Source organism: Sminthopsis crassicaudata, chromosome 3 (assembly GCF_048593235.1).
Source record: "Sminthopsis crassicaudata isolate SCR6 chromosome 3, ASM4859323v1, whole genome shotgun sequence".
Classification (NCBI taxonomy): domain Eukaryota; kingdom Metazoa; phylum Chordata; class Mammalia; order Dasyuromorphia; family Dasyuridae; genus Sminthopsis; species Sminthopsis crassicaudata.
Window position 1 is genome coordinate 485,531,975 of NC_133619.1, and position 23,302 is coordinate 485,555,276.

Genomic DNA, 23,302 nt, shown 5'->3' on the forward strand with positions numbered 1-23,302 from the left:
CTTCCTTTCTACTCATCTGGAATCTTTTTTTCTCTTTGGAATATTTTGAAAATTAATCCCCAAGTGCCTTTTTAAAAATGTTAGGTCCAGTATAGATTTCTTCTTTGGGTTTACCCAGATGTATCTCCTTAAGTACCATCCATTACTTCCTCATTTGGTAACTTAAGGACTGGGCTATTTGTGTCTAATTGTACTGATAATGAGAGAATGTCATTAAATTCTAGCTATTTCCTATATACTATTAACACTGTAATTGTCCTTCCCACCCTAACTCATGAAGAATTTTCATATCATTCAAAAATCTAAATTCTTACTCTTTTAGGGTTTTTAACCTTTTTTAATATCATATACCCCTTTGGAAGTCTGGTGAAATCTTTGGAGCCTTTCTTAAAAGGATATTTTAAAGTGAATAAAATTACAAACAAAACTCATCATATTCAAATTAAAGATACAATTTATTTCCAACTCCTTGGAGCCCCACTGTGAAATCTATCCACAGACTCCAAGTCAGGATGCCCTGCTCTCAGAAGTCTTCTCTAGCTTTTGAAAAAATGAAAATATCTATTTCTACAAAACAAAATCATTATGTGTGTCAGTGGGAAGTATGATTGTGACTTAAAACATAATCCTAAGAAAAAGCTACACCTTTCTTGATAATATTGTCTACACTTACTTGAGCTACCTATGTTTTGAAGATGCCATCCTCTCTGATCTAATATGTTGGAAAAAATACAGATAATTTCCATCCAACAGAAAAGAAAACAATATCATCTGCCCTCTTTTTCTTGTGCCACATGCATTCACTGAAGTTTGCATCTTAAATACAGTTGTTATTGTCAGTCTCTTTACTTAGAATTTTAAATAATGCAAGTTTATAACAAAATATTTAAAGGTCCTGGAATTTTAGTTCCATAATTAATTGGTTAGAAGGGGAATTATGTTGTCTCCCCTTTATTACTCTGGTATGTAGCAATTGCAATGGTGCCATGATTTTAGGCACAGTTTTCAGGGAGAGCAGGCAACTTTTGTTTAATTCCCCACTGTAGTCTACCTAGAAAAGTTCAAAAGATGACTTATTTCACAGGTCACAGGCAAATGTCTAATTAATTTTGGGGACAAAGGAACCATATTTTCAAATTATTAATAAATATTATTTTTAAAATTATAAACTACATGGGATTGGGGGTAATTTTGTTTTTCAAGAGCAGGGACAAATGGGCTTAAGTGATTTGCCCTGGCTTACCCAACTAGTAAGTGTCTGAGGATGGATTTGAATTCAGTTCTTCCTGATTCCAGGGCCAGTGCTCCAGTCACTCTGCCACGTAGCTGTCCCAGATTTCCTAACACTGAAGAAATCAGAAACAAAAGAGAAAAATTAAAAAAGCAAAACATTGCTCATATTTATCTCCCGTATTTTCAGTTCACAGGTGACCTTGCTGTATCAGCAAGCTGTTTACCATCCCACAGCAAAAGTAAAAAAAAAAAAAAAAAAAAAACTTTCCTTCTATCTAATTGGAACAGTTTACAGGAACACAAGTAGGTAATACATAATTACCCAGACTGAACTTGGGCCAAAATGCCAGCCCAACTCCAGAGGAAGGTGGCCTCCTCACTTTGGATGCTATGCTTTTTTTAGGTAAGTTTGCACCAGAGAGGCTAATTAAATTAATCAGGGGAAATATAAATGCTGTATTAAATGCTGCATTTTCCTGAGTTTTCCTTTTTTATTAAAAGAAGCCTTCCACACTTTGACACAGGCACATGCTTTCCTATATTCAGAGGAATAATATTATTCTTTTCCTGAAAGCCAAGTATAGACCTGAAATGAATGCCCTGTGTCGAGGAAATCCATATGGTATGGTAACTTTGGCATGGAATCAGAGGGCCTCTCTGGTTTGATCTCCAGGTCCTTTTGTGCCTATTAAATAACTGTTAAATTTTCTTCCTCTTCTGTTAAATTCTTACATTAGGTCACAGTCGCTATTTCTTGCAAGCTAGTAAAGAATCTGTTCTAGCATCTCATAGGTGATCCTAACAAACCAACCATCACGTAGCCACCCCAACATGATAACCAATAAAAAATAAAAATGTTGAAAATCTGGTCTACATGGGAAAATAATTCTCTAGAAAAACACTGCCTATAGTGAAGGAAATATATCACCTGCTTCCATTCCCATTGCCAGATTAAATAATGCATTAATAAAGATAAAGTCTAGGATGAGGGGCTAGGGGAAGTGGCTTCAGAGAACATCCTGAAGACTGACATTTGGAAGCAACTCTGTTTTCAGGCAATAAGGCATCATCATGAAAGTGGAGGGAGATTATATCTACTCTCTAGAACTGTTGAACCAAATTAAATACACAAGATTGTAATAAAAAATAATTGTTTAAGTATAGCCATTAAAAATGAAGGATATATTTTAATTAAATAAAATTAGGTTCCTTATGAGGTTGGCTCAGATCTAATGAACATTCAAAATTAAATATAATTCCAGAAGGTATGCAGTATCATTAATATGTTACTGGAATCCAAAGACAAAAGAAATATTTAAATCCCTAGTTCTATCACTAATTCACTAATTCCTTAGGTCACCTTGCATGTAACAATGAAATTCTTTGTATCTCAGTTTCCCCATCAGTAATATTCTGATGTTCAAGGGAGGATCACACGGTATTCAGAAAAATATCATACTGTATAAACTCCATTTTGAATTCATATATGATATGCTTTTAGGAAGCTTGGAACTCATCAAGGTCAATTGACTCATTTTGTAAATGATAAAACTAAGGTCCAGAGAACTAAGGTCACACAGCAAGATAACATGAGTAGGTCTTCTTATTCTGGGACCTATGTTTTTATCATTATACTATTCTTTTCTCAGAGAAAGATACTCTGAAGGACTTTCAAATTCCAATAGACTTGTGATTTTATCAATTTATTACTTCCTATAATGTAAATAGCAAACTATGCATGCTCACCCATCTTCTGTGACCCTAATTCATATCCTCCCATAAATTTGACATGGGATTGAATCCAGTGGCAAAAACCTTTCTCAGTTTCCCTTGATATCTCAAGAATATCAATGGAGCACCTAGTATCTCAATCGGTTATTCTGCTTTACTATTGCTATGTCACAAGATCATAGAATTAGAACAGGAAAGGTCTTTCAAGTCCTTTACAATTTACTGGGACCCAGAGAGTAGAGTGACTATGGTTATACAAGTAATAAGTATCAGAGGCAGGATTTGATCTTACATTCTTTAACTTAAATCTAGGTCTTTTCCCACTGTACAAGCTGCCCAGATCATTTTCATCTTTATATTCTTCATGTTCTTCTTCCTCTTCTTTCTCCTCCCTTTCCTTCTCCTTTTCTTCTTCCTCCTTACAAATTTCTTGAATGAGATCTTTTATTCTATATCTCTTCCATAACTTTGTTTATAATATGTTGCATCCTCCTAACTCCTACCATAGAGTTTGACATCACCCTCTGGATAATATTAATTTTCAATTCTTTAGAAACTGTTTTTTCCCATCTCTCTGTCATATAGCAATGCCAAAAGACTAGCATAGTCATTCTTGTTTATTGACTGACTTCATATTAATATTTTAAAAATATTTTTAAATGATGTCCCTTTGTTCAGAGATAAATTTTGGATCATTAAAAGAACCTTGCAATTTTCCATAGACAATCCAATCCACTAGGATCCCTATGTTTAGTCCAACTCATTGTCCATTTGTAGTGCCTCTACTACCTATATGAACATATCAATGCACAAAATCTGTAGATTATCAGTCCAACTTTATATAATTGTGTTCATTGTAAAGAAATATATAATAGTTGGGATTTTGCTATGCTTGCACTAATTGCTTCAGGTTATATATGGAGAAAGTGCAATAGAATTATTCAAAAAAGAACTATTATTTTCAAAGGACATAGTTGTAATGGCATTCCACTACCTCTTTTCTATTTCATAGACATTTGGCAAATATTTATCATTTGATTGAATCATTAAGAGATAAAGCTGTGAAATCAACTCTCCTTTTTTAGAGAAATAGATAGATAGATAGATAGATAGATAGATAGATAGATAGATAGATAGATAAAATTACTTAACTACTGAATGGACCAGGAAGGAAAAGAAGATTGTGGATACAACAAGTAATTGCAAAACATATTTGAAATAATACGGGGGTAGAATGACTAACAATTAGGAAGATTAGGGAAATTCTCAGATCAAAGGATGACCCATGAAGGAAGTCCAGGATTCTAAGAGGATAGGGGACAGTCTCTGCAAAACTTCAGAGAGAGAAGATGGAGCATCATGTAGCAAACAGAGCAAGTTGAGTGAAGACTTGATTACATAAAAAGTCCTGTTGAACTCTCCTGAGAAGGCAGAAGCTCTGGCTACTGTTTGTATTTCATACAAAAAGTAACCAAGAACAACAGAAGCAAGAATTGAACAACAAAATAATATAATCAAACCTATGTTTTAGGATCATGTTTATTGAAAGTGATGGAGAAAGTAAGTGAGCAGTAAGGCAGCCCAGTACAGTGGAAAAAAAACACTAGACTTCAAGTCAAAAATATTGAACTGAAGTCTCAGTTCTATCACTATTTATTGGGCCTCTGAACTGAAAGAGAACCAATGATCTAAGAATATTGGGGTCAAGGTACAATGTGTTTAACTGTAGTCAATATGGGCTCAGAAAATTCTACCATAGTTCAGATACAAACAGTCCAATTGAACATTTGGGATGATGTCTTTAGATTTCAACATTTCACATTTTCTTTGTGCTACATTGCTTTCTTTAATGTGAGCAAGCCATGCTGGGTGGTGCTGTGGCAAAAATCTCTCATGTCTCACACTTGATACTAAAGTTCTTCAAAGAGACCTTGAGAGGTTTTTTTGTATTGTTTCTTCCAACCTCTATTTGAGCACTTGCCTCATGCTAATTGTCCATAAAATTGTCTTTTAGATAAACATATATTTGACATCAAGCTCCATTGTCAGTCTATTGGACTTTGAATGCTTTGAAGTTCAGCTCTAGAGAAGACCTCAATATATGGCATTTTATCTTATCTGGTGATATTCAGAATCTTCCTAAGACAAATCAGATGGAAGCATTTCAGTTTCCTAGTATGGAAATGATAGATTTTCCTGATTTCACAGACCTAAACAATGAAGCCAACACAATGGCTCTATAGACCTTCAGTTTGGTACGTAGTCTAGTACTTCTGCCCCACACTTTCTTTTGGAGCCTCCAAAATACTGAGCTAGTTTTGAGAGTGCATTCATTATTCCATCATCTATGTGAATATCCCTGGAAAGTATGTTGCCAAAGTAAGTGAATTTATCTATAGCATTCAAAATTTCTGCTTGTGCTATAACCATCGAGTCCACTATGGATAATGTGATGTTGGCTGATAGAGAACCTATGCTTTCTTGGTGTTAATTATCAGTGTCAAAGTTAGCACAACACTAGATCACCTCTGAAGTCTTTGATGTTGTCTTTTGTGTCTTGTTTCCACCATGAAAGTATGAGTTCTTCAAGGGCAAAAACTTCTTTTGCTTTTTCTTTAATCCCAGTTCTTAGCCAGGCACATAATGGGTATCAGATAAATGATGGTTGACTTTACTGTGATTCTGTTAACATGTTTTTTTTAAATTCATATTGATATAATATTGGGAAATCAGATCATTAGGTAATGAGAGTTATTTGATGACATTCAAAACACTTAGAAAATTGCTTTTAGGAAGGGATGGCAAAACTATCCTGACTATAGTATTATTACTGCATTTCCCCTTAAAACAGAGAAACTCTGGCACAGATGGTCCACATGATATATTCATAAAATAGTGAGGTAGATTTTATGGGTTTATATGAATAGTGGTATGATTACCTCACCTTTCCATCTGAAACAAACTTAGTGAATCATAATGCTTAGGTTATTCTGGTCAAAAGAATGTTCTAGTCACTTAAGCATTATAGAGTAACAATGTTTTAACTTGGTATTCATTACAAATATTCAAAGAAATCCATTAATCTATTTATCTGCATTAAAATATATTTCAGTGGAAATTGAAAGGATGTCCATCAATTGGGGAATGACTCCACAAGCTATGATATATTATTGTGATTTAATTTTATTGTGCTATACAAAATGATGGACATTAAAAAGAACCTGGGAAGGAACAGAATCAGGATAATATTGTACATATAAAAGAAATATTATAAGGATGAACGAGTGTAAAATATTAAGCTACTCTTATCGAGACAATTCCAAAGGACTCATGATGAAAAATCCTGATTACCTCCAAGAAGAGAACTAATGACCTTTGAGTTCAATTGAAATATGCTTTATTCACTTTCTGTATGTTTCTTGGTTGGTTTTTTTTTTCAATATGGCTATTATGAAAATATGGTTTGTATTACTCTACATGTATAATTGATATCATATTACTTGCCTTCTCAACGGAAAGGAAAAGGACTGGAAAGAAGAAGAGAATTTGGAACTCAAATTTTAAAAAATAAATGTTAAAATAAATTAATTTTACAAAGAAATATATTTCATTACTTTAATTGTTCTTTAATCTCATTGATGTGAATACTCCCCACACTAATAAAGAATTTAACCCATCAATATTTTCTCCATCTCTGCTACTCTTCAAATTCACACCTTCCCATAAATCCTCCCCAAATTTTCTACTCAATGTGATTAGTCTACTAACATAAGGGAGGTGATTGTTCAGCACAGAGGCTTCAGTCTTAAGAATGAGTTTACTACCTTCTTTTCTGGTGCTGTAACCCTTTGTTGGTATTTTCTCTATTGTTTCTTGTATGAAATTCATTTTTGTTAATCTGTTATAGCCTATTTATGCCCACCATATGTTTCTCCTTTGCTTGTTGAGTGGCATACAGTCTTTGGAGATTGAAGTATTTCATGTCTGACAGTCATATTAGAGAGAAATGAAAGAGAAAGAGGAGAGTAGGTAAGGAAGAAGAAGAGAAACAGATACACACACAGAAATAAAGAAAGAAACATAGAGAGACAGATACACAAAAAGAGAGACAGAGACAGAAAAAGAGAAACATCCTGATTGCATCTAACTGAGGAAGACTACAGAAGCAGCCTGCTATATGAAATAAATAATTCTCAAAAAACCTTTGATTTAGCAACACACACAAGAAAAAAAAAAAAGAGGACAAAGAATGCCTGTTATATAGATAGCCTATTTATTTATTTCACCAAAGGACAGGAATTAGACACTATTGGTGAAAAATGACCTGGGATACCAATTTTTCTTTTATATTTCAGTCTCTTGCAGTGCCTTTAGTCAGCATGACCATATTCATGGACATACAGAGCTGAAAGAAAACTTAGAGATCACTTTGCCTAACCTACTCAGGTGACAGGTCAAAAATGTAAGGCCCAGAGAGATAAAGTAATATATCCCAGGTCATAGACTACTCATATCATAACATGCTGTCAAATCCAGGTTTTCTGTATCTTAATGTAAAAATCACTCCATTAGTACATGCTGTTCTAGAGGTCAGACAGGATATCACATTTTGGGGTTGAATCTGTTTTCTCTTGGATGTGGCTCACAAGTCACTGTTTGGAATAAATATGTAGAATCATATTTAGAACTGGTAATATATCCTGAGAGTCAGTCAATAAGCATTTATTAGCACTTATATATACTAGGTACTGTGTTAAGTACTGGAGGTACAAAGAAGGGTAAAAGTTCATTCCTGTACTTGAGGATATTATTATCTAATGAGGGAAACGATGAGCAAACAGTAAGTAGAAACATATTATATACCAGATAAATAGGAAATTATTAACAGAAAAAGGCACTAAATTTAAAAGGGATTGGAAAGATTTCTTGTAGAAGGTGGGACTTTAGCTGAAACTTGAAGGAATCAGTGAAGCCAGTAGACAAAGCTGAGGATGGAGAAAATGCCTAGCTTGAGGGACAGCCAGAAAATATGCCTGAGGTCTAGACATGAAGTGTCTTATTCATGGAACATCCAAGAGACTAATGTCACTAGACTGAAGAGTAACTGGGGTGGGGGAGTCTAACATCCAAAAAGCCTGGATGACCTAGAATACCTTAGAATTCATCTAGTTCAAGTCCTTCATTTTACAGATGAAGAAACTGTGGTATCATAAGGTAAAGTGACTTCTTCAAGGCCAGAAGCCAGAAGCAAAGCCAGAGTCTGAATCCTATACTTCTGAATTCACATTCTACACTTGATCCATTTTCCCACAAGGCATCATATTATAAACTTTAAACTTTTCTTGATTTTTCTTCTAAATCCAGTTTTTTAAATGGTACAGTCATGCAAAGTATAAATACATATAAACATACATATAAATGCATGGCAAAGGCACTTTAGATGATCAAACTTATCTAGCATTTCCCTTGTGCCCAAAGAGCAGCTAGAACCAGTTTTGCTATCTGGTTACCCCTGACACAGAACACTGTACATGGTAAATGCTTAATCAACCTCTGTTGAATTGAATTGAATCATTGCCAAAATTTTCATATCAGAAAACTATGATTCTCTGACATGATGACAAATACCTTGTGACCAGTTTACTCAGAAGCACACATGGAACCCTCTAACCAGGAGACAATCATAGAGAATTATAACCCTGCTCCCTCAATTGTGATTTAACCTTCACTTCCAGTTCTCTTATAAGTTTTAGGCACCATTATCACAGAGAATTTTGACAAAATGACAGACAAGTCATCTTTATGAAGAGTTTGACTTCTGAACCTAGTTCTACTTCTTGGGAGGAAGCATAATAGATAGAACTCTGAAATTGGGGTCAGAAAAATAGATTCAAATTCCATATTAAATATTTACTGTGTGACTGACTATTTGCAAGTCACCTAACTTCTTTGTGCTCAGTTCTTCAACTGTAAAAAAGAAAGGTTTAGAAAAAGTGGCCTGCAAAGTCTTTTCTAGGTTTAATTCCAGTAATTATATGATCCCATGTTTCTTCTGGATCTCTCTCTCTCCTGAGTCATTCAAAAGGATAATAAAAAAAAGTAATTGTGGTGAACTCAGCTTCTACATTATATCATTAAAGAAAGTTTGCAGGGCTGCTGGAGATCAGGCTTAAGAAAAGGAGACAGAGATTGATATGATGATCTCATAGCCCCTTGATCATAGATCCATTGACTGAAATCAGGGCACATGTCTCAATAAGCCATTTGAAAAGAAAAGGCAAGCTCACATGTGCAAACTGTTTGTCTATTCAATTGGTTTAGTTGCATGCCATAAAAACTTCATGGAATGACATTGAAACAACACAGGAAAGGAAGAAAATACTTACCTTGAATAGAAAAGGTCCTACTAAGATCTACCAGATCTATAGGATTCATTATCATTCAGTATAATTGGAGATTTTAAGGTCTCTTTTGGAAAAATCACTTGGTACTAAATTTCCCCACCTCAGAAGTCTGAGTCAAAATTATCGGCATTTGAACATGCTGTTCCAGAGTCTGAGTATGCCAAATCTGATTCCTAGACCACTAAGCTCTTGCCTCTAGCTAAATAGTGGTTTGTCTGATATCCATTCCAGTTAGATATCCATCACTTACTATGGGCACCAAGGGAAAAAGCATATTTGTGCGCTGACTACATAACCTATAATGATAAATGTTCAGCATTTTCTTTGATGTTCCAGTGTTCTGCATTTTAACATTTGAGAGGCTATTCAAAACTGTAAACCATGTCCTTAAAAGGTAAAACATTTAAAAATCAATTTCAAACATCCCATGATTTTTTACATTTTAAGACAGTGTCAGTACTGCCCTCTGAATGATATAAAGTTATATGTTTTTAATCCCAATAGAGGATACTTTCACACAGATATCCTTATGAGGCCCACATGTACCAAAAGACAGGATATGTGGTCTCAACCAATTGTAAATAGCTTGGGGTTTATAATGGCCCATTGGCACAGTCAGAGTTGATATGGCAATTCAGTAATTGATGAGGAAATTTCATCATACCATCCTATCCACAAGTCAGGAATGTCCTATAGAAAGTGTGAACATTATTGTCTGGTCATTGCTCCAAAGACACTACTCCTGAACATTATGCAAGAGGTCCCAAATGGAGGCTTGGACAATGAACATAATCCTTGTCATTAAAATATACACATAATTGCTATAGGTAGTGAAGCCAGCAATAGTTTGCTCTCTTCCTCTGCTTCTCTATTCAGCTGATGTTCAGTGGCTATGAGAAGTGGGGCAAGTGTTAAGAGATAAAAGGGGTCCTAGAAAATCCTCCATGAACTCAAACAAAATGAAATGTATTGTAGAGGAAGTAATAGCAATGTTATGGGATGATCAGCTATGAATGACTTTGTTATTCTCAGCAATATGTTTTCTTTTGCAATATCATTTTTATGGAAATGTTTTGCATGACTTCACATGTGCCTTCATTTAATGGAGACTGAACATGGGGAGGAAAGGAGAGAATCTAGAATCCAAAGTTTTAAAAACAAATGTAAAAAAGTTTTATATGTAACTGGGGAAAATAAAAATATTACATTTTTTTAAGAGTTAAAAAGGAAGACTAATGAAGTGATAGTTATTGAGACTGCCCACTTTTATTCTGGGCCCAACTGCTTTTCTGCTGACTCCCAGGATAGTTTTCTAAAGAGACTTCTTTTTGAGCATAGAGTTCCTGACACTTCTGTGCAGTTATTTTTTAAAATATTACTGACAAGGGCAATATGGGTGTTTTTTGCTTTTTCTTTCCTCTAATTTAGTGCAGTGAAGAAGTCAATGCTTCTGAGTTTTTGTAATCTTGAATAATACAAAAGACCAAATGCAAAAGTAGTTACACCCAGGTTATGAGGGATTTTCCTCTTTCATTTTCAGTATAAGCAGAAAATAGTGACTAATAAAAGCAAGACATCTATTTAGTGTTATGGGCCAGAACTCTGAACTTGAAACAAAGGATTCTTACAAGGTCCTAAGTCAGTGGAATTGATAGAGACAATAGTTATGTAATTTAATAGTTATGTAATTTAGCATAGTGCTTAACAGTTCTCTAGTTCAGTACATGTACTTAGTATTTAGTATAGTTCTACACGATTCACATCTTTAAGAGAGCACATATAAACTAGGAGCCTCAACCAGGATTCAGTCGGGGAGAGCCAAGGCTATAGAAGGCCTCTAAGAAAGCTAACCAGGCCACAGGAAAGGAGCCAAGACTTGGAAAGAGACAATAAAGGATTTGGACTTTAATACCTGGCTGCATTTGGGGTGATTATTGAACTGAAACTAAGGCTTCTCCCGGAAGTCCCCCAAGAAACCTGTTCCCAGAGAACATTACATTTTAGAGAAGAATATTACAACTTAGTACTTTACAGCCTGCAAAGCAGGCTGTAAATGATGTAAATATTATCTCCATTTTACAAAGAAAGAAATGGAATTTCATAGAAATGAAAGGACTTTCCCATTGTTATTCAACAGGTGAGGCTTTAACCCATGTCTTCTGATTTCATTTCCCAGTACCCTTTTTACTATAGCTGTTTTGTCTCATTCCAAGCTAACTAATGAAAGACCATTAGGAAAACTGGAAGAAGATATAAATTAGGGGAAGAGTGGTAAATGAAAAATGGGATAATGACCTTATGGATAAAATGGAAAGTGAAACCATCCATTCACTCAACAAACATAAATTAAGTACATACTTTATGCACTGTATGGGATACAGACAAATAAGAAACAATTCTAAGTCAGCAAATATTTATTATGCACCTGATATGAATCAAGCATTGTGCTAGTGGTACAAAGAAAGACAAAATAATCCTTGCCTTCAAGGAGCTTATGATGGGAGAAGACAACATGAAAGCTATGTAGATGCAAAATATATACAAAATAAATTGAAAATAATCTCAGAGGGAAAGTACTAGCATTAAAGAGTACTAGGAAAGGCTTCTTGGAGAAAGTATGTTTTTAGTTGTGAGGTAGAAGCAATGAGAGAGCATTCTCAGCATGGGAAATAGCCAGTAAAAATGCAGAGTTGGGAGATGGGATATTGCTTACAAGAAATAGCAGTGAGCCCAGCAAGGAAGTCAGTGTCACTAGTCAGAGTATATATAGAAGTGGAAGGAAAAGTAGAAAGTGGTAAGGTTACAAAGGACTTTAAAAGTCAACAGCTTTGTATTTGATCAAGGAGGCAATAAGGATGCACTGAAGTTTATTGGATTAGTGGGTATCACTATGTGCTTTTTAAAAATCCCTTTGAGAGACAGCTAGATGGCACAGTGGATAGAGCATTGGCCCTGGACCAGAGTTCAAATTTGACCTCAGAAACTTAATATTTATTGGCTGTGTGATTCTGGGCAAGTCACTTAACTTCAATTACCTCGCCAAAATAAACAAATAAATAAATAGATTTAAAAACCAAAATAAAAAATTCCTTTAACAAAAAGTAGAGAATGAACTGGAGCAAGGAAAGATGAGGCAGGGAGGCCAATGAGAGGCTATTGAAACAATCCAGGCATGAAGCAATTAGAACCCTAAAACAGGATAGTGACTTACAATCAAATAGGACTAAGATAAAACATAAGGTGTCAAATTCAGAATCATATAGTTAGGGACAGAGATAATTAAGCAAGAGATAAAGAATGTCTAGTGGATTTTTTGTGTCAGAGTTCCAAGGTAAAAATGAAATAATATGGAGAAAGATCAAAAGAAATTGTGAACATTGTTTCTAAATATTCTTCCTCCATCTTTTCTAATTCATTTTTGCTGTTTTAAAAAATTGGAAATGAATTACTCAATTACATGGGCTATAGACATTTATAATAAATGTAAATATGGTAAGTATAACCATGAAAAGAGTAGAAAATACAAAAAGTTATAATTTTTCTTTTTTTTTTTTTGAGTGCTTTTTCCTATCTCACCTAGTTTTTCTCTGGCTCAGCTTCATTGTTTATTGACTTGATCTCTTCATTTCCAACTTTGGTCAGTTCATCGTTTCTTGGATAATCACCACCATACCCATCCCCCAGGAACTCAATTTATTGGTGCTTGATTTAGCATGGCCCTGAGTATCTTTTTCACACTGAAGCTCAGAACTCCAAATTTAGGTGATCTATTGGCCTCAATCATCCCTAGTAGCAGGAATTTATACATATACATATATATATATATATATATATATATATATATATATATATATATATATATATATATATATATATTACTACGCCTGGTCTAAAAGCTATATTTCTTGCAAAAACCCTTAGAGACCCATTTTGCACACATTTTGTACACATGGATAATTTCAGACAATCTCTCTAGGTACAACATTGACAAAGAATTATGACTCTAAGAATTTCATTATTTGTACTTACCAACTTTGGCATTCATTGCCTTGTTTAGAGGGGTTACATTTTATTTGATAAGTTTTTATTAGAAAGGGAACCATGGAATGATGGAGTAGGAGCATGACATTTTTACCCACATTTTGAGCTATAAGTGCTCCTGCTACAAGAAACCGTAAAATATAATCCACAAAGTTTCTTTACTTTATATACTCCTTGAAGTGCTCAGTTAATAAATTCCAACTCAGAGAATGGGACTATTAACTCACTTTTAAAGATACAATATGGATTTCTACTACTTCCATTTATATTGTTGATAACAAAAAACCTTTTGATTGGTAATGTCTATATCTACTACAGTCTGATTTTACTATTGGGGAAAAACATTCCTTTTTCAGTGTATTTCCCACCCAGAACTAAAAGGTACAGATTTGATTTATACTAGCATTTTTCACCTTACCTCTACAGTAGAGAGGAAGGGCAAATCTTAGTTCTACATCTAAACTTTTACAGCTTTCTATTCTATATTACCACAGCAAAAGAACCTATATTCTGTATAGGAACTCCAAAAGCTAAGGCCACTGGTACCTGAGATTTTCCCAGGACTTTCTCAATGATTTAGAGTTTATATGACACTTATCAAAATATGGAAATTATCCCCAAGGTGAATAATGTTTTAAAAGAACAGAAACATTATTCAGTGAATCTTTCAGCCTTAAGAGAAGCTCTAACATTACAAAAGTAAATATCTTGAACCACTATATTTGGGAATATGTTAAAATATGTATGGAAGATGATAAATTTGGAAACTCAAAGGGACCTTAGAGATCCATACAAGGAATCAATCATTTTTGTGTGTCACCAAACCTTTTGGTGGTCTGTTGAAGTCGATAGATACCTTCTCAAAAGATTGTTTTTAAATGTTTTAAATGCATAAAATAATGTGTTCTGGATTACAAAGAAAGTCAAATATATTAAAATATGTTTTATATTATTTTATAGTTATTGAAAATTTTATTTAAAAGTTCAGGGGCTCCAGCCTAAGTATTCTTGATCTAATCATCTCACTACCCATTTTACAGATGGGAAAACTAAAGTCTAGGTAGGATAAATGATTCCCCTAAGATCTCACAAATAAAATAGAAGACCCATGATTTGAACATTGGTCTTTTGACTTTAAATATAGAATCTTTCTATTATACAATACAACTAACACATGAAAAATGCCTAAATATATGTAGATGGAAGGGAGTATAGATAAGGATGGCCTGGATGAAGAAATAACCCAAGTTCAAATGTGGCCTATATACTTAACTTGCTAAACCCACTTAACCATTTTTTGCAGTTTGCTAAACTGCAAAGCAAAGATAATAGTAACTATCTCCCACATTTGTTGTGAGGCTCCAATGACATAATATCTATAAAGCATTTAGTACAATGTCTAACACATAGTAGGTTATTTAAATGATTTTTTCCTTTCTTCCTTTAATAGAAAAATAAACATTTTCCAAAAAATAAAGAAAATGAATAGGATCTAAATGTCATTCCCTTTCAAAACCCTTTAAAAACAAAGATGAAAAGAAAGATCCTATAAAAATGTTTTTGACATTTCCCTTTTTTAAACATAAACACATTGATGTATTTTTAATACTACAAAACAGATAAAAGAGAGAGTAATATTTTAAAGAGTGGAATACTTTATGCTAAAGTAAACAAAACAAAAGAGCTGTCCAGAAAGTCAAAAGTTATTATCCATGAAAAGAAGCATGTTCTTTTCATTACAGCAACAAGTAACTCCAAATGCATCAGATATGATTTCTAAACTCTGTACGGTGCTACATTTATCCTTACATTAATTACTCAGCCCAATGCCCCCCCAACCCTAGTAAAAAGAGCTATTTTAAAGATATGTAGGAAATCCCCCATAGATTTATACTGATGGCAGTGGTGGGGAAGAAAAAGAAGGAAGGGAGAGAAAGATGGAAAGACATAGAGAGAAAAGCAGAGCAGGAGAAACAAAGAGAGAGACAGACAGAGACAGAAAAGGAGAGAGATAACAGGTATAAACAGCATGATTCAATGAGACAGCATTGCCTTTAGAATTAAAGAACCTAAATTCAAAAGGTCATAGATTTAGAATTGGAAGGGACCTTTGAAGCCATAGAGTCCTATCATCTCACTTTACAAATGACAACTTAAGCACAAATAGTTTTAAATAACTTCCCCAGAATCACCCAGCTAGTAAAAGAATGAGGTATTATTTGAACCCAGCTCTTTCTGTCTTCAAGTCCCAGACTTTATCCATGGTGTCAATCTCATCATAGCTACTTCTTCTACTTATGTGATCTTGTCAAGTTATTTACCTTCCCTGGGTTTCAGTGTCTGTATTTTTGGATGCTGTAATATTTAGGATCTCTTCCAACTTTTGGATGTAATTTTATTTTGATCATGAAGAATACCTATCATATCATGATGCCACATTTTTACTCTCCTTGGTAACATTTCAGTGGTAAAGGAAACTATTTTCTGCTTAAGCCAAAAGTAATTCAAAAGGAAAAAAAGTAGGGAGGAGGATATCAACATACAGGATGACCTTGACAAAATTTTAAGCTTTAATAGTTTCACTTTTTGTAGCAAGAATTGAATTTTAATAAAAATCCCAGCCTCTTACCAGCGGGGTGAGTCTAGGCAAATTGCACAAACTCTCTGTGTCTCAGTTGTCTTAACTTATAAAATGAAGAAGTTGGACTTCATGCTTTCTAAGATCTTTTCCTGCTCTGACTTTTTTTATGATCTTATTAAGTATTAATAGCTTAATTTTTTCCTAAAATTTTGAGAATATCCTATTATTTTATAAAGGCCTTCTAAAAGTAAAAAAAAAAAGTTTAACTTTTTATGATAGTTTAGTTTCCTTGGCTTCTTTCAAGACTCATTTGAAATTCTATCTACTGTAAAGGACCCTTCCCAGTCTTCCTAGATATTAGTGCTTTCATCCCTGACATTACCTTCAATCACTTTTAAATGTATTTTGTACATATCTGGTTACTTATAGGCTTACTCTCTCATCAGACAAGGAGCTCCTTGAGAGTAAAGGCTGTTTTTGTCTTTCTTTCTATCTACAATGCTCAGCACAGTGTTTGGCATGTATTAACTGCTTAATAAATGCTTTTCAATAGATTTATGATGGGCTGATTGATGGGTTGGTTGAAGATGTCTGCCTTCTCATATCTATAGCTATCTATTTGGGAACATTTAATTAATATCCACCTACAGACTCAGTCCCAGTCTTGGCCCTAGAAGCATTGTTAATATTATGCAGACAGCCAGAAATTTTAATGCATCTGTTTCTCAATATTAAGTTCATTTTGCTATTAGCTCAGCTATTGGCTACTTTTGTACTTTGATTCTAGTAACTTGGTTTTGCCTTATCCTTTACATCTCAACTTTAGTAAATTAGGTCTCTGTCCTATTCTACTGTAATTCAATTCTTACTCTGGTACCAATATTAGGCAATTATTATAGCCTAACATCTTATAGTCAAACTGAGATTAGAGATTCTTCTGGGATAATATCCCTATCTTGCTTTCACTTGTCCTTCCAAGGAGTAGATAGAGTTCTGCTTTTAACCCTTAGCTTTGTGGCAGGCTACTCTATTGATTCTGATGCCTTCCACCTAGCCACCTGCAGCTCCACCTACTTCCTACCAACAGATTGCCCCTACATCACACTCAGTTTATCTGCCAAGATGCAACCCCCCACCCCCTACACTGCCCAATGCCTTACTTCCCCAACAACAGATGATGTCTTGGCTAGACCTCCTCTCCATACTGTCCTGTTGCTCCCCCACCAATCCAGATTTCCTCCTAATGCCCCATGCTGGGACATCCCCAGACTGCCTGCCCCATTCCTAGCAGAACTGTCTGGTCACTATGCCCTGACTATTCCCCATCTGGCTTGGCCTGCCACCCACCAAGCCTTAGTGTTGACAGTAGGGAGAATTATGCTCATTAATATTAGCATCATTTCAACACTGCACTGCATGAATGAGATTCCTTTGTATATATATTTAACCAACCCGTGGTCACACCACACACAACAAACTTCAAGGGAAAACAAGCCCTGATATTCGAACCATGCAGGATGATTCTTTTTATGATGCAGTTTGCATTGCTATTTATTCATTTCTCCCAAAGCATATATTGTACATCCACAGAAACAGTTAATTAAAACAGTACATATTGGGGAGTGGGGGATGGGCTGGGGAACTCTGGTTCCCTTTATATCAAGCAACTTTGGTTTAAATGCTGTATAGGGTTTAAATATTGGATTTAAACTGTAGATATCAGGCAAAGAGTTTATATGAGAAAATTTCTATATTTTTCTAAGGAGTCATAGATATCTGTTGGCAGTATTTTATTGTTCAATTTATCCATATTTTAAATATTTCTCTAAAAATGTTGACATAGTCAAAATAATTTAATTATCCTTCCTTACAAGGATAGCATGGAAATCACAGATGGAAATATTGAAGGAAATGCAGATTTAGGGAAGGAAAGAATATCAAAGATTATCTAGCCTAAACTCTGTATTTTATATAGGAGAAAATTTAACCCCAAACAAAGAAAATTATTGACCTAGTAAGTGGAAGAATCAGGACTCATATTCTCAAACTATTCTAAAACTGTCACTCTATAGTATACACCTGCTACATAGTACATACCAAACATTGTGGATAGTTCTTTTAAAAAGTGTTAGAAAAAAAAGAAATTGACATTGGTTGGGGGATGTGGAGAGACACTCCAGTATTTTTGTGGTTGTATTTTATTTAACATCAGACAAATCTAACTGAATTTTGAATGCTGTGCTTATTTCATTTGAGCTAGACTGAAATTTGGAAATTATTTAGGAAAGATATGCTTAGTGAAAAAACTGCCTGTGGTAAGAATTCAACTTCAATACTTGTTTACACAAATGTACATGAGGGACAGATGAATCCTGTTTTGTACCATGGAAACTTATTCAAATTGTTTGAGAAAATCCATAAAGTCAAAATTGTATTTAATAAAAGTATTTTTTTAACATCACTATGATCCAGTTCAATAAACCTTAATAAAAACATACTAGGAGTTAGTACAATATGCTAGAGAGAGAACTATTCATAATCAGGAAGATTTGAGTTGAAATTTTGCCTCACATACTGCACATATGTGCTTTCCTAGGCAAGTCATTTAACTTCTTAGGGACCTAGGAAACCATTTAGGACTGTAAATTACAGGACAAATTCCAATTTGTCTTGGTTAAAAAAAGTTTCTGCTCTATATACTTCCTTGATGTGGGCAAGGTAGCTCAGGAAACTGCTGTTCATTGAAATCCAGTGTTCTGCAAAGGCAGTCAAGAAGTCATGAATGTAGTAGATGTCTTTGTACTCATTGATCCCCCAGATTAGCTGAAGGTCATTAAAAAAGAATTTAATTAGTTCCTCCTTTTCTAAGGATACCTTGTATTACTTTGTGGGTATATTTCCAATTATGTTCATGTTACCTTCACCTTAAAATGTAAACTCCTTAAGGGTAGGGGTTCATTTTCCTTTGTCTTTATATCCCTAGCTCTTAGTATGTTGTTATTTGTTCATTGTTCTTGAAGAGGACATCAGGGAGGTGATGCCATGAAATGCAAGTGAATTGGATATTTAAGTCAGAGAGGGCTGTGCAAAGCCATCATCCTCACTTTCTTCTCCAGAGCCATCTGGGTTCAAGGGCAAGATATGTATCAGGATAACTGAAGATGACCTTGAATTCAATGGGAGACCTTGATCTTTTTAGATAGGCCTTTTTTTTTTTTTTCTTTCACCAGCCCCAACTATGTCTTTATTCGAGTCACTGTTAAAAATGTAAAAGACCAAAAGCAGTTCTCTGGAACACTATCATGATAAAATAGTTTTGACCCATTATTGATTTCTCTTAGGTTCTAGTCATTCAAATAGTTCTTAATCTTCTCTAGGACACAGAAATATCTTGACTATAAGAATGATACTAGAGGGGAGGGACAGCTAGGTGGGACAGTAGATATAGTACCAGCCCTCAAGTCAGCAGGACTTGAGTTCAAATCTGGCCTCAGGCACTTAATACTTCTTAGCTATGTGACCCTTAACCCCAATTGCTTCAGGGATAAAAAAAAGAATGGTACAAGACATTCATTAAATGCTTTGCTTCTAAGCTAAGAAAATTATCTGTAGCTGGCTTTACTTGTAAATGTTTTGGAGGTACTAAACTCTTCTAAGTTTGCATCTTGGACAACTGTGAACTCCTAATTGTCTTTTTAATCTTTTGTTATTATTGTTTAGTTAGTTAGTTTTCCATTGATTTGCTCTAAGCAGCCTGATGGACTAGCTAAGGTCTTTTTAGGTCTCAGTTTGACTGACAATCCAATGAGGCAATGTCCACTCAGTGATTAAGGCTAGGTAAGAAAGGAGACAGAGAATGGGCTCTTTTACCTAGTAAAAAAATAAAAAATAAAAATATCAATCTGGGTATCTGGCCAAAATTATTATGAATTATTATTTACATTGACTCTGATCTAGTCAGGGTCTAACCAGTGGTCCTCAAACTTTTAAAATAGGGGGCCAGTTCACTGTCCCTCAGACTGTTGGAGGGCCAGACTATAGTAAAAACAAAAACTCACACTCTGTCTCTGCCCCTCAGCCCATTTGTCATAACCCAATGGGCCACATAAACATCCTCATTGGCCCATAGTTTGAGAACCCCTGGTCTAAACAATGACCAAGTAGGGCTGAGTCTGTGATCCATTGTTGGCCTAGCACTTAATATAGTGCCTGGCACAAAGGAAACACTCAATAAATGCTTGGCAACTGCTTAATTGACTAACCAGTTTCCTAATCAGAAGCTAAATTTCTACTTTTCCTTTAGCTCCTCCTTATTTGAAAATGTAGTTCTCTAAGTACTCTAGATGCCTCAATGAGATGATGTTTGCTATCCATTGTATCCATGTTCTTCTTAACCAAAAACAATTTTGAACAAGTGGACTGACAAGGAGAGAGTACAAATAAGACTATTTGCCAACATTGTCCAAGAACTATGGCTTTTTTTTCCTTTTGATTTTGAAGCATGCACAGTCTTAACTGAATCTTAAACTGAATCACAAAATGTCACTTCAACTATATAGAAACTCAAATCAAGATCTAATTCACTTAAGCAACTGCCAAATACTTTGGCTCTCAGGATTTCAGGAAATTTTTAATATATTCTCCATTTGAACAATTACAAAGATATATTTTTACTGTGTGTATAATAATTTGAATATTGATCATTTCTGGGAAGTGTTTTAGTTTTATTTTTATACATATTTATCATTTTAACATATATCTTTATTCTTTCCTTACCCAAAAAGCCTTCTCATGCAATGACAGAAAAAAGTTAAGCAAAACTAACTGAAACCTCTACCTTGTTAGAAAAAAATATATAACATTCCATACCCCCAGTGCCTCACATCTTCAATTATAGGAAGGAAGCATATTTCCTCAGCTTTTCTTCCCACGTAGAGGTGCTATCTTCTCCAATGACAGAATTGTTTTATGTTTTTGTATCCCAAAACTTACCATAGCACACAGAAGGCACTAAATAAATGTTCATGAATTGATTGATTTTGACACATATATTAGAAGAGTAGATAAGAGGAATATACTATAAATTATCCACTACTTTATTTCATGAAGGAACTTTGCAATCTTGCTTGTAACTCTTATGAACGAGATAGATATTTATGGAATATATAATAGGTGAGTTGAATGGCTTTGGAATTGGTTGACCAGACTCAAAGAAAGAGTGATTAATGAATGGATCAATATCAACTTCAGAGGAAGTACATATGGCATGTTATAGGGCTCTGTCTTTGTTGCTATTAAAGTTCGCCCTTTTTCAATGATTTGGAAATATAGATAGATAGCATATTCATCAAAAATACAGAGGCAATGAAGCTTGAAGAGATAATTAATATATTGAATTACATAACTAGGATCACATATATACTGATGGACTAGAAGGATAGGCTGAAGCTAAAGTGAAATTTATTGGGATAAATATGAATTCTTGTATATGAGTTCAAAAGTTCATTGACACAGGTACAAGCTGGAGGAGCTATGATTAGTGTGATGTTCTGCTTCTCTAAACTATAATTGTTTTCTTGGAGCAAATTTCTTGGAGAGCTTCTGGAGGCAGCTTAAGTTTCAGTTTAGTTCAATAATCCCAAAATGCAGACAGGAGTTAAAGTCCTTTACTGTCTCTTTCCATATCTTATCTCCAGATCCTTTATTTTCTCCTTCAAGTTTTATCTCCTTCACTTGGGGCTCAGCTAGCTTTCTTAGAGGCCTCTCTCTCTCTTTGGTTCTTGAAAGCTCTTGTCTGAGTGTCTCTAGCCTCTCATCTTCCCCAATGTCTCCAGCCAGCACGAAGGTAGACGTGGGAATAAAATCTTACTCTGCCTCCAAAAGTATGGGATTGTGGGTTTCCCAGAAGTCAATCCTTGTTATGAATCTCCCAGAAGTCCATAAGCAGGCTTTTCCTTTAGACTTGTCAATCTCCTAAACTTGCGAATCTCTCCACTGAAATCCTGGATCTCTGAATCTCCTCAAGCTTCCCTGAAGTTTTCCCAGGAAGTCCTCTCCTTGACTAAATCCTGGCTCTGAATCCTGGCTCCTTATATTCTCCGAGAGAATGGGCTTGTGGGTACTCCCTGGGCTTATGGGAGCTCCTGAAAAGTATGCTCTCTTAAAGGTATGAATCTAATGTGTGGACCAATGAACAAACTCCTTTAAAGGTGTAAACTCCTTTAAAGATTTGAACTCCTTTAAAGGTGTAAACTAAGTGCATAAGTACCTTGTAAGAATCCTAACAGATTAGGAAGTCATTTATTTTGAAAGACTTAGAGATTTTGGTAGAAACTCAATATAAATTTGACATGGCTATTATTTAAAATGAACCTTGTGTCATTTCACTGTGGATGAATAACTAATTTGGAAGTCAAGTTAGTTGCCTTGATTATGCCAGAAAATTATGGTAAAATTTTTAAAACCCTAAAATCATCTTACTCTGCATTAATAGAAATGTGGTATACTGTGTTCTTCCTGGGTCAAATCAAATTGGAAGTAGTATATCCCTTTCTTGGAAGCACATTTTAGGAAGAACCTTAACAGACTAAAATATAACTAAAAGAAGGTGACCCATCTGGTAATGAAACTCAAAATCATGCAATACAATGATGGGTTAAAAAAACAAAAACAAAAACAAAAACCTAGGAAAGTACAGCCTTGAGAATAGATTTAGAAGTGACAGGATGATTATCTCCAAATATTTGAAAGATTAGTAAGTGGAAGAAGGATTAAATTTGTTTTACTTGGGCCCTGGGGATGTATGGAATATTCCAGGAAGACTAGAAGATATAAGGGCTTGAGAGCCTTTTTAAGATCTTCTCAATTGCCTTTGGTATTCATCATCACCCAATTTTTACCTGTGACTCCAAAAGTTGTAACATGCAGAGTGTCCACATACCAGTAAAAACATCTCAACAGACAGACTAAACCAGGTATGGCTAACTGACAGTTACAAATCTGTCAGTGAATTAGGGGATATGTGTGGGAAGACCCCCACCCCAAGTCTGGCCATATGAGAACAATCTGTTCCAAGGACCATCATAGTGGCTGGAACTAGTATTATGGAGCCATTAGAGCTCAGTCAGTTATTGAAGACTACATTGAAGGTCATCAACTACATCCCACGCCATCAGCAGTCATCTTGACTTTTGTCTTCTCACTGGACTTTAATGACTCTGGAATAGATATTGAGGTAAACTAATTAACCACTTTATGTAATTCTGACTCACTTGAATCCAATTCATGTTCAAGTCAAGACATTACTCCATGT